The sequence below is a fragment of the Nymphalis io genome, chromosome 10, assembly GCF_905147045.1.
Source record: "Nymphalis io chromosome 10, ilAglIoxx1.1, whole genome shotgun sequence".
Lineage (NCBI taxonomy): Eukaryota > Metazoa > Arthropoda > Insecta > Lepidoptera > Nymphalidae > Nymphalis > Nymphalis io.
The window spans coordinates 4,786,045-4,799,075 of record NC_065897.1 but is presented as its reverse complement, the minus strand read 5'-3'; positions in this window follow the sequence as shown (position 1 = coordinate 4,799,075).

Sequence of the window (13,031 nt, the reverse complement as noted above, 5' to 3'; positions counted from 1 at the left end):
CTATATAAAAGATAGATAGATATAAAGATGTATTTATTAGATATGCCAACACATATCTTGCCTGAGGAAGTATGCATTGATCTGTAATTCAGCCTTATAAAATCATATTTACTTTCTCTCTTGTAAAGTGGACGTCACTGCTTATAATAATAGCATTGTGAAAGATACGGTGATGCTTTTATTTATTTAATTATTTAAAAGTATTGAAACACTTTTCATGGTCAATCAATATTAAAAAATACATAGATTCAGGTATATAAATGATTCTTTACAGAAAATTGTAACAAACCGGTGTTCCAATTTGTGAAAATTACCTTATCTGTGAAAATTCACTCACTTAAAATATAAATATCATATCCTAAGTTGTAGGTTCGATACGTTTTATCCCCACTGGATGATAGACTATTTATTTTTAATCTAAGTATCTATAAGAACTAGTGTTCAAGGAAAATAACATCAATAAGCCCATTTCAAGTCACTAAATAATCGCTAACACGAGTTGCACTGGGGAAAAAACGACAATAAAAGCCAAAGAAAAAAGGAGTTCGCATAGCGAACGTTTTAATGCTCTTTAAGACGATGAATAGTAAAAATATTTCAGTGAAAGCGCGTCACGTAGGACCTCCCGGGAGGTTCGGGAAATGCCAACGCGTGTTCCACTTCGATATGAAACGCTCGAGACAAAGAGGTTAGGTATTCTAAAAGTGCCCTAAATGTTTCACAATTTTTTTTATAGAATATGAAGGCGGACGAGCATCTGGACCACCTGATGGTAAGTGGTCACCAACGCCCTTAGACATTGGCATTCTAAGAAATAGCAACCATCGCTTACATAGCCAATGCGCCACCAACCTTGGGAACTAAGATTTTATGCCCCTTGTGCCTGTAATTACAGTGGCTCACTCATCTTTCAAACCGGAATACAACAATATCAAGTACTGCTGTTTTGTGGTAAAATATCTAATGAGTGGGTGGTACCTTCCCAGACGAGTTAGCACAAAGCCCTACCACAAGTAATATGGTTAAGTATTCCAATTTCACTTACGTAATTTATCAAGAAATGCTTGCAGAGCATTTGGTTATGTGATCTATGAATAGTAGAATTTATAAAACTAATTTTGTAGTGTAAGCCACTGATCGGTAAACACAGGTCACACCGTGCCATCCAGTAAGGTGAACCGATGATCTGAAGAAGTTAGTAACATACGGAAGAAGGAGAACTAGGCCCAACTTGTAAGAGGCTTATATCCAGCAGTGGATTTCGATTGACAGAAGATTATGATGATGATGTAAATTTATTTTCTTAGTAATAAAAGCCTACTAAACTTAATTTAGACGTGATTATTACATCGAGATAAATGTAATATACTTTTTAACGTTATCGTATAATATGCAAATTTTAATGAAAGAGCCTATTCAGCCCTATGAGTAAAACATGTTCTTATCTTATCTCAATCAAAATTAGCATTAGTTAAGAATAATTGTGAGTATCGTTGACTTATAAAAAATCTAGCGAGGCTGGAAATTGTCGAAAAATTTCAAAAACTTCTAGTAAAAGTAAGTCTTCAATATGCAAGTAGAGGCAGCTATCTCGTGTCGCTATCACGAATTACATTCGGAGCGTGCGACTTCTGAGTCGTCGTCCTCACCTGATATTCAAAGCCATGGGTGAATTTGATTAACCCATGTTATTGAGACATCTCTGAAAGCAAGTTAATATAATCAATAAAATGAAAATTACTTCGACATGAAAAACTCTAAAAGAAAACTTTCAAAGTCTATATTACTTAAAATATTTTTTTTTAAATATATTTTTATTACATATATATTTAATATGTTCATATTATGTATATTATAATGTATATAAAAGAGCAACTGCTAAGGTTTTGTTACTTTATTGATTTTATCTATATTGTTATCATTATGTAATCCCGTTTCAAAAACGTATATAGAGAGACTAGCTTCCACTGTCGGCTTCGCTCGCGTATGGGGTAGGGTTCTACGTCTCTTTCAGTGCTCCTCACAACGCGCATGAAAAATTTAATGATGATCGGTTAAATAGTTGAGATGTGAAAATGTAACAAACAAATAAACAAACTCACTTACTATACTATTAATGCATTCATAATATAAGTAAAAATACAAGAATTGATCATTCAATATTAACTGAATTCATATTTTCACATTGATTATGGTTTCGTTTCCAATTTTAAAAATGATGTAATTTTATTCTCATTTTTCGAAGAATCTAAAATTAGAAATCTTAACAGTTCGGTGAGGTAATATAAAAACCGAGGGTACTTGACAACGAGAACACTTTTCCTAAACGAGTAAAAATTCATGAAAATTTTATGTTACTGTTACACCGCAATGACTTGTCTCGTTCATGTAGAAATTTCACGAGTAATAATATGTATATGAATAAAAAGAAAGAAGTATTTACCGAATTAGAAACTCAAAAAACAAAGCCCTAGTGAATTTAGTACGTCAATCTTCACCGAAGATTCGAATCCGGACTAGTACTAGTTGTACTAATATTTAGTTTCATCTCTTGTTTGATCCGGAAGAAAAAAACCAGTGATCAAATTTGGACTTGTCAGATAAAATTCTGCCTGATGGAATAAGTTCGAAGTATTCTCATTATGATTTAAAAAAAAAACAGACAGAATTTATTTCAATAAAAGTATTTAATAAATGCAATAAAATTATAACATCATATCATTGAAAGTATAAAGTAGATAGGAGTTGAGGCCATTGAATATTCAAATAATTCATTAGTAGGTTTCAACTTTCAGGTTCGGTTTTCGCTGGTCTAGTGATTTTCATTACAATACTGGCGATAAAAAGGTGAAAAAAGCAAAGTAATCGAATATAATAGCTTGAGCGTCGCGGATTTTATCAATATAGTCAGTTGTACCCGTATTCGTGTTTCATACATGTGTATATTAAATTTCATTCGAATAGTTCTTACTACTGTTGCATTGCTAATAATATTAAATCAGCAGAAATTATTGTTTTATTTTTTGTATTTATTCGTTTTGTATACAAATATAAAACTTCACCAAAGCTCGATACACAGTCAATTAAAAACGTGCAAATGTCGCCTTTACCGTGACAATTTACTACAGGTATACCTTTTTGATAGAAAGTAATCTATAAGTATTTTAAAAATGGGCGATGTAAAATTACACTATAACAAAATGATAAAAAAAAATTATCCAGGCGGAACGTGACAGATTATAGTGCAAAATTTTATGCGCAAACACAGATGCTATCTCTTTACCCTTTCTCTCATAATCTGATTGGTCGGCAAATCCGACACGAACGGAAAGACTTCAGACTCATGACCACAATTTACGTGCTTTTTAAGCACGAGAGTGTAAACAATTAAAGTTTCCCGACTCCGTGCTACCACTGACAAATTTTGACAGAAAAACGGCCCCGGAATTGAACCCAAGACCTTTCGATCTGTGCCACTAAACCAGCAATACAGTTATATCTTATATAACATAACATATAATATTATATACTTGTAATAGATAGATAAGATAAAATATAAGTAAATTATATTTTCAAGAACGTGTACCGACTTATTTCTAAAGTATTTAAGCTCTGCGATACTGAATAATTTAAAAGCATATTCGCCTGCTTTACAAATAAAATAATTATGAGTTAGCTGTTTCATTTAATTGTTACGCAAGTGAAACTGCTATGCATCAATTAGTATCATATGTTCTTTTTATACTTATTATCGTCATTAGTTTGCTTTTATCTCATTTATTTAATATCATAGTAGTGCATGAACTGCATGAATGTTGATCAGTTTTCCGTCACCATTCGTTTTGTTGCAGCACTTACGTGCTTAATTGGATGTCTGACGAAAATTCTCTTAGTCTTAGGTAAGAACCTACGATTTCAAATGTGCCTGTTTTCAACTTGGATACCATAAAATAAATCTTTCTCTGTATTAAAAGTAAGTCGAAGTGAAATAATTCGTATTTCACTTCGACTGACTGAATCGATTCAACTGTCTTCTTTCTATCCAATAATATTGATAAAAACTTTTTTTGCATATCTCAATAATGCAAGTTTCACATCCAAAATCGAATCAAACTTGTATTCTTATAAAAAGACAATTATTAATTAACAAAATATATTTACTTTATAATTAAAATGATTAATATAGTAATAAAGCGTGAGCCTGCGGGTGTATATTTAATTGACGTGCGCAGTCACATAAAATTTTCAAAAAGGATGTTCAACTTCTAATCAACTTTTTTTTAAGCACTAGTATTATTTTTATCTGTAATTTGTATTATATTGCAGTATTATATTTTATAATATTATAAATATATATGCTTGTATATATATATATCTGGTAAATTTGTACAACTATACCGTCAATAGACCATATTTTCCTCTACCTTAAGATTGCCTGGGAGATATCTCTCTTTAGTGATAAGGTCACCTTTTGTAACATATTAAATTTTGTTTTTTATGGCTATTGTCCTATCTTAGTGTGTAATAAAATGTATTTTTAGTCTTTGTAATAAGTAATAGTTAACGAAACAAATAAATCGGCATCGTCTAGCGACATAGCTCAGCAACTGATTAGATTTTTAAATCTAGGCAAGCACACTTTTTCAAGTTCACAGTTTCAGGCCGTTCAAGTTTACACTTCGGTTTGAGCTTGGAAGTTATAGGACTATGTTTCACATAATATCATATATCAAATGTTGACATATTTATGTGGCAAAATAATGAGTAAGCAATAAATGAATTGCAGTAAAAAAATAAATTCGTTGGAACAATTAGGTATCTGCCGATAGAAGTGACAACTTGAAACTGTTGAATATATTTGTCCAATTTCCACATTTATTGGCTCTCCAAGCAATAATTCTATCCCTTTTTATTACATAGATTTTTATTCATCAAAATAGACAGTACATCGCAAATTCAGTAAAAAAATATTAATACAGCTTAATTTAAATAAATAATCGTTAAAATGCACATATTCTTTGTATATTGTAAGTAATATTATTAATTTTAATCCATATTATCCTAATTAATTTCCACAATATGTAAATTATTTGTACATTCAATGATTTCATTATATCAACATTAGCATGTCGGTATCGCGAAGTCTGACCCCTACGATAAAACTAGCGCAACGCGCCTAAAGAAGTTTTCACTTCAAAAAATTCTAAATCAAAATATACTTTATTCAAATCAGTAATAGTAGTTTATTCGTTAGTAACTCAAAAAATAAAATCAACAGATGCTAACTCCGCGCTATTTTATCACATAAATAATTTTATTATTAGCAACATTATTTCTATATTAAATTATATTAAATATTTCTATATGAAAGATTGCAGTTAAAATTTCATGAAATCTTGATATTGTACTAACTCGAATAAGTCTTTTTCCTTCCTTTGCTTTCTTAAGATTTATTACAGGAAAAATATTCCGCTTTCTAAATGCAACGTCTGACTTCTTGAAAAGATAAGCAGGCGTCAAATGGCAGTCCCTATTCCATTGTCCGTCCGACCTTAATCTGCCATTTTTGCTGCTCATTTGCATCGTTAAGGAAAATATACGCAAAGATTTTATGATATACGAATTTTTAATCATTTTTATCATTATTTTTTGTTTTAACCAACGACCTACGTGTTTTATGTTATGTATAAAGATATATATACTATAATATAAATTATTTCTTAAAATTACAATGTAATTTGCGCAGTATTTCATTATAAATCTAGCTGTACCCATTGCAAATAAATTTTACTCCATATATCTCCATATTATGTCATATATCCTCATTTACATACACGGAATGTTTTAATATGACTGCTAGGTTGAAGGGAATAATTAGCGCAATTTAATAAAAATAAAACTTTGTCATTTAACAAACATAGAGCTGAAACTTCTATTTCCTTTGCCAATTATATAATATTTTAAAAACTGCAGAGTTAAATTATATATTTAATCTTGTTTTTCTTGTGTTGTGTTATACATCGCCATCATAACTGTCATTTTAGTTATATTGATTAATTTACTATTTAAAACACACACACTTATTAATTTACTATTTAAAAAAGCCGATATGGCTTAGTGGTTAGAACGCGTCAATCTTAGCCGATGATCGTGGGTTCAAATCTGGGCAAGCACCACTGAATTTTCATGTGCTTAATTTCTGTTTATAATTCATCTCATGCTTGACGGTGAAAGGAAACATCGTGAGGAAACCGGCATTTGTCTTATTTTATTGAAATTCTGCCACATGTGTATTCTACTAACCCGCGTTGGAGCAGCGTGGTGGAGTAAGCTCCAAACCTTCTCCTCAAAAGTTAGAGGAGGCCTTAGCTTAGCAGTGGGATATTAACGGGCTGTTACTGTTACTGTGAATTTACTATTTCAGTGTTGTTAACAGTTTTAAGCATATACAGATTATGTTTATGTAATTTTAGTCTTTGTATTTATTATCATACTCGACAATAACGTTTCCTTCCATCACGTGATGTGTTTGGCGTGACGATAGAGATTATTGGTACTCTAAATCAACGGGATTGGACACGCTCACTAAGCGATATATCACTTGCAACCAATCTTCAATATCGAGGCATATTGTAAACCAATTTCTCGGGAAATACCAGTACTTTATACCGGCTATAAAGTTAGGATCGAAAATATTTTATTTTAGTTGTTAAATTCTTTACTCGACTTTCCTAGGCTTTAACTTTATCGGAATTTGATACGGCTTTAAATCTTTTTGAACAAATAATTCCTATTATAATTTAAAATTGGAACGTAATGATAAATGTAAATGTTAAATTATTTTAAAAATAATATAAAAAAATACTTCCAATAATTTAATATCAAGTTCAAATGTATACATATTTTGCATTTTGCAGTCAATACTTATTATGACACTAAATCAAGGTTTGCTCCGAAATCTTATCATATTTTCAAATCTTTATTTATTTATTATGTAATCTATACATACAAAATAACATAAGGTAAACAAATGTTAATAAATGGAAATTTTTCATATTTTCCGTGAGAATATGAAAAAAAAAAATCTGCTTAGCCGAAGTTACATTTTTATTTTATATCGGACAAATATTTACCTTAACCGCAGGGTTCCTAATAAAAACATGAGGCTGTCACATGATATATTCAGGAGGTTTCCACAGCTGTCGTTTCCATATATTTTACTCGAGTCTTGAATGACATTAATGGTATAAAAGACAATACCGTGAAGGAGTTGAATGACATTCTACGATTTAATATGAATAATGAAAAACGTAATATTATAATTTCATATCAATGAAAATTCCCCGTGTCTATATATCTCGTAACTGTTTGCTTAAAATATTGGTACAGCAATGTTACAGTTTCGTGCAATTTCATTTTACGTCAACTTGATATATAGAACTTCATGACACAGAGTAACTCTTCACTAAGTACTCAGATATTCTCTCATTATGACATCTTACATGAAGACTAGTGTCTTACACATGTGCCGATTTCAGTGTAATCTTTCAACACAATGAATAATTATGCTAAGACGGTTTAATTTAAAGTAAGTTTGTATTTCATTACACATATTATGTACAGAAAAGTTGGTCTAATAAGTAAAAAGACTAAAAAAATAAAAGTTATTTAATTTAATAATTTTAAATAATTTTTATTTCTTTGAGATTTCAACGATAATCAAATTCATCTTTCTAAGACGTCATCGTTGACGATGTTCGTGATTGCATTAAAAAGACTCTTACTTAAGATAGTTATTACATTATATAACAGCGATGAAATTATGTAAATACAATATATATTACACATTATTATTTAAATTAATAATAAAAAGTAATGCTGTCATAGAAGATCAAGAGAGATTTAATTTACAAAAACATAAACGTATATGAAGAAATATATAATATTACAATAATGAATCTGCGGATTTCAAATAATATAACTTCATTGTAAGTTAACGAAACGAAAACCATTAAACAATTTTACAATGTTTAGCTGTTACATAAAACTATATATGTCATTTCATAAGCCAACAACCTATCAAATAAGCTTATATGTAAGTAGTAAGTGGACGGTAACGTCAGTAATGGCGCAAGTTTGGCTCCTAACGTTCGAAACGATCACGCTTACGACCGCGGAATTTCTCGCCTCACTAATTTTGTATGTGCGAGCCGCTTGCTCTTGTTACGACAGCGTTCAGCGATGCGACTTTTTAGCTCATTAAATTGAGATAAAACTTCAAGCCGCTAAATTAAATTTCAGTTAAATTAAAATGAAACTTAGACAGCCGTTTAAATTTTTTGTTACTTATATATATTACTATCTTTTTATATGTATATAATATACTATTGAATAACATATCGATCAATGGTTTTATAACGTTTTCTTCTCGCACTATAAATATTATATTTCAAATTAAATATCAACAAAAATATTAATATCAAAGTTAAATCAAAAATATAATTATATTACGAAATACACTTCAAAACACTTGAAGCCTTATGGTTTGGTTAGCAATAAAAATAATGTAAATAATAACCTTACATAATTTTTCCTAAGTATTAAAATAAAATCTGATTTATTTAAAAAAAAGTATGTCAAGTATTTCCGTGGGCTATAAAATATTGTATTGAGAGCGCGACCCGCAACTAAAATAAATTAGAAGCATCACAAAATTCAATTAAAACGTGGATAATATTTTTAAGCGTTCAAATTATCTTCCATCTAATTAGATTTACCTCTGACTGACCCGTGTTGTGGTAATTCGAAGGATTACACTTGATGAATGAGTTTCGTTCATTTCAGTATTAGCTATAATAATCCTTTGCTAATGAAGCGTCACCCTACTCTAATGTTACCATGATAGATTGCATAAAATAATTAGACGTTAAGTTTCGTTATAGAACAGATAATTTATTATTTAAATATATATATAAATGAATATTATATATATATATATATATATTATATATATAAATATATATAAATGAATATTATATATATATATATATATATATTATTATATATATAAATATATATAAATGAATATTATATATATATGCATAGTGAATGAGTATAAATTAATTAAATTAGAAGTAAGATACAATTAACGCTTAAGTTCCAATGGTTGGCACTATATTGGCTATGTAAGAACAGATAAAGCCATCAGTCTCGATATCAATGAGTGTTTAAATATTTTACTGGATTTATACACAAATATTGCTCCAGTAGCTATTATTTATCTATGAGATCATGTTGATCATTTCCCGTATAAAAACAATACAAACTATTTGATTTTCAATAAATTCTCAGTGGAATCATGGAGTTAGGAATGCTTTACTTTGTTGTACTCATACCTGATCCTTCTTAGTTCTTTTATATTAACGTCATAAAGATTTTAACGTGTGAGAATAGACCGTACATCTATGCTTTGATATGATTATGCTGTGATAGAAATTGGTAAAGACCTGTGAGCTGGCAGTAGCTGGTCTATTTTTCAAATATCATGAAATGAAATTTTATTCGTTCTGTAAATTTAACGCAAAGCCTTCGTTATATTTTAAGATCCGAATGGGAAAGGAATCCGAATAGTTACGTTTGAATAAATAAGAAAGGAAGTCTGAGCGATTACGTCTTTGTTTTCCAAGACGTTAGTTTGTGCATTATGTTCCAATTTTATTCACTACGATTTCTTTATGGATAATTTGTTTTGCCACATTTAAACATCTAAATTATTAAATGTGTAATATTTTTTAAAGTTAATGTTTTAATTCATAACAATTACAGTTTGTATTATAATTATCTTTACTAAAGTTTTCGACTCCGCAAATATCAAAAAATCATCTTTATCACTTTTCAAAGCAACTTTAAATTATTTAAAAAAAAATACCACAGATATTCTTAACTCTTTCAATGAATCCATTTAAATATTGTGTAAAATTTATTAATAAGACAAACTACTCAATAAAAAGTTATACAGATTATTAAAAAAAACATGGAGATATTTATTGATTTTCAGGCAAATATATAAAGTTTATAGTAATTTACAAATTTACAAACAGCGTAGTCTCTTAGCAGTACTCCTCGGAAGAATCTAATTCTTAACCGGTGGTAGTTTTACATTTAATAAAATCCTATAGAAAGGCAATTCGAAAGTACTTATAAGAAGCCTACTTGAATAAAGAGTCAAGTGAAATTAATATCTTATAAAGATAAAATCTAATCATAAATCACAATTATAATTAAGAAATTCAAACCAATTTCCAAATTACTCGCTCCGTATAACCGTCCCAATATAAAATGTAAGGAAATTAAATAACAATAATCTTAAAGGGTTACAACATTAATCATTCGAGTAAATTTCTTCCGTGTTGAAATATTACACTAGAATGTTACTCACCCGACTTTAAGGATTACAAGTTGAGAAGGTAGGTTTCGGAATCTCTAATGTTTATAATATGTGGCCTCTTTATTTCACAGCTTAGTAATGGCAGTACTTTATGGTCCATTCACATGCTACGTAATACAGCTTAGTGTTGTCACGCGAGATTTAATGGCGCACGACAAAGATTTAAAGCAGGACATGCGCCCTCTTTAGATAACATTGAAGTAAAATATACTTTTTTAATATAAGTTTATTCGTTTTTATTTAATTCTACAAAATTGAAATTTATTTTATCAATGCGAGTACAAATTATAAACTTTATATAAGATTTTCGATAAAGGATTATGTAGGTAATCAAAGAAAAAACTTTAGCTCGACTTATTTGTCTTACCCATATTATAATGATGCGAAATTGAGTTTGTTTATGTTTGTCAGGCTTTCGCGTTTTAACAACTCAACTGATCATAATTATATTTTGCATACATGTTCTAAGTGGTACCGTGGACATAAGGTAGCTAACACCTCCAACGTAGAGCCGCAGGCTGAAACTAGTCAATAAAAATATTTGCAGAATATATCTATCAATTAAAATTATGAAAAGAAGAAGAAGTTTGAAATAATGCATCATGTAAATAATGCATGATGTAGTCGTATCTTGACCAGAAACTATTTGTATTATAATCGCATAGACATGATTTATTTTTATAGTTAATATTGTGTTTGATTATGAGTGATGTCTTCCTGATCCGATTTCGGCCACAGAGTTCAATCTCAAGAGAGATTAGCCAACTGCGCAGGACATATTATAGTGCACAAGTGTGTGCGCAAACACAAGTGCACTCTCTATTCCCTTACTCTCATAATCCGATAGAACGGTAATCCGACTCGATCGAAGAGTTCAGGCACAGAACCAACGGCTTTACGTAATTTCCGACGCACGGGAGTGTACACACTTCCAGCTTGCAGGCTGTTATTGAGACTCTTTGACAGAAAATATCATTAACTTTTTATCGGCTGAATTTAGGACTTGAACCCAGGACCCTGAGATCAGCGGGCTTATGCTCGTATCTAGCCATAGGACCAAAGGTAGGCTTACTGTTTACAAAATAAACATTAGACGTTAACATTTCATTTAAAATTATTAATATAAAAAATGAAATGTATATAGAATGAACAAGTACTTTGTTCAAGAGAAAGGCTAATTGTATCGGCGCTAGAAAAGCACTGTTACGAATTAATATAAAATGATGTCTAAAAAAACTCGAAACAAAGCAATAAACGTAGCCCTACAAAGTTTTACTTATAATTATGCTTATAATCAAAATACATTTTAACCAATTTATGTTACACATTACTGGGATTGGTAACAAAACAATTCCTCAATGTAATAATAAATTCATCATCATATTAAAGTATGTTTATAATTCATATAATAAATATGTGTTTATAATTCATCTCGTGCTTGACTGTGAAGGAAAACATCGTGAGGAAACCTGCATGTGTTTAATTTCACTGCAATTCAGCCACATGTGTATTCCACCAACCAGCATTGGAGCAGCGTGGTGGAATAAGCTACAAACCTTGGGTGTTTTTTTTTCATTTCTTTTGTTAATTGACTGTTATTCATTACATATTTACTTCAGATTAACCTAGCTATAATCTAATCAACGTGATAAAAATATTTTAAAGCGAAGATATTGAGTATTATACAAATAACAAAATACAGATTAAAATAAAATAACAGGTTACAAATCTAATACAATAATTACCTAGACTTATTCCACTCATACCAAAATTTAATCAAATGAAAAAAAAAAAAAACAAAATCGGTTTACAATCGGCGAAGCAAAAGAGTAACATTATCATAAAAAATAAACTCAAATTAATATAACCTATTTCTTTTTGAAGTTGGCTACTAAAACGATATATAAGAATTATATTATTTTATGATTGAATTATACAAAACTACAACATAACCTAACATTTGACATAAATAAATAGCTAATTCCCACAAGCCCGCAAACAATAAATTTATCAGTTACCATTCAATACCATCATAATCGAAGCGAAACTCATCGACCGGTGCGTTCGTCATATGTTATAGCGACATTATCACTGTCCCAGCTCTCGCATTCTGACGTCTGACATATTCGCTCTTCAATAAATAAGAGCCGTTCCAAGTCATAATATCCTGGTACTTTATGTCTTTTGTTCTTATGGATGCTTGGATATTTTTGTTTGTTTATTTTATAGTAAACAGTAGGTGTGTTTTTTTGTTTATAATATGAAAACCATTGTTTTTTTCTATACATATAGAAAAAAGTTACAGTTCGTTAATCTTCGGATACAATAAAACCTGCCTCAGTCGGACAACTCATAGCCTTGAAATATTATTTTTTGTATAGGGACAAAAACAAAGGACTTCGAATTAGTTATTTTCATATGAGCATTGCACTGATTCATCTTTAACTTCATCGATAATAATTTGATCAATAATCGTATAAACATTTAAATTTCTGGGGCGGAATCCCAATATTTATTTTTTTATTTTTTCCTTTAGCAAAGATGCGAGGGCTAGAGTATATAACAGTAACTGCTATTTTTATGT